The 449-nt window shown below is 32.1% G+C and overlaps 1 protein-coding gene across 1 annotated transcript in view; it reads left to right on the top strand.

The window, feature by feature from the left end:
- Positions 1-449, top strand: part of LOC116688077 (high choriolytic enzyme 1) — a 9,900-nt gene that overhangs the window by 5,330 nt on the left and 4,121 nt on the right. The window lies entirely within an intron of this gene.

Here is a 449-nt window from a genome sequence, read left to right as displayed (position 1 = left end):
TTTTTCATGTGTAAATTATATCACCTATTACTTGATTGGTTGGTTGGTTTCCTTTGTGCCCTTTATGTAATTATGTTTACCCTCAAATGACTTAATTTGGTTAGTATGAAAGTCTGTTATGAGTAAATTGTAAAACTAAAACGTTCTAAAGACGATACTAGTAAGGAGGATGAATGATGTTTTACTTCATACAAACTTTATATATTACCCACATACAGTGAGGAAAATAAGTATTTGAACACACTACTATTTTGCAAGTTCTCCCACTTAGAATTCATGGAGGGGTCTGAAATTGTCCTCGTAGGTGCATGTCCACTGTGAGAGACATAATCTAATAAAGAAAATACAGAAATCAGAATGTATGATTTTTTAACTATTTATTTGTATGATACAGCTGCAAGTAAGTATTTGAAAACCTGTCTATCAGCTACAATTCTGACCCTCAAAGA

This window comes from Etheostoma spectabile, chromosome 1 (genome assembly GCF_008692095.1).
Source record: "Etheostoma spectabile isolate EspeVRDwgs_2016 chromosome 1, UIUC_Espe_1.0, whole genome shotgun sequence".
Classification (NCBI taxonomy): domain Eukaryota; kingdom Metazoa; phylum Chordata; class Actinopteri; order Perciformes; family Percidae; genus Etheostoma; species Etheostoma spectabile.
Note: the sequence above shows the minus strand (reverse complement) of the source record. Positions and strands in the feature narration are given on the sequence as shown.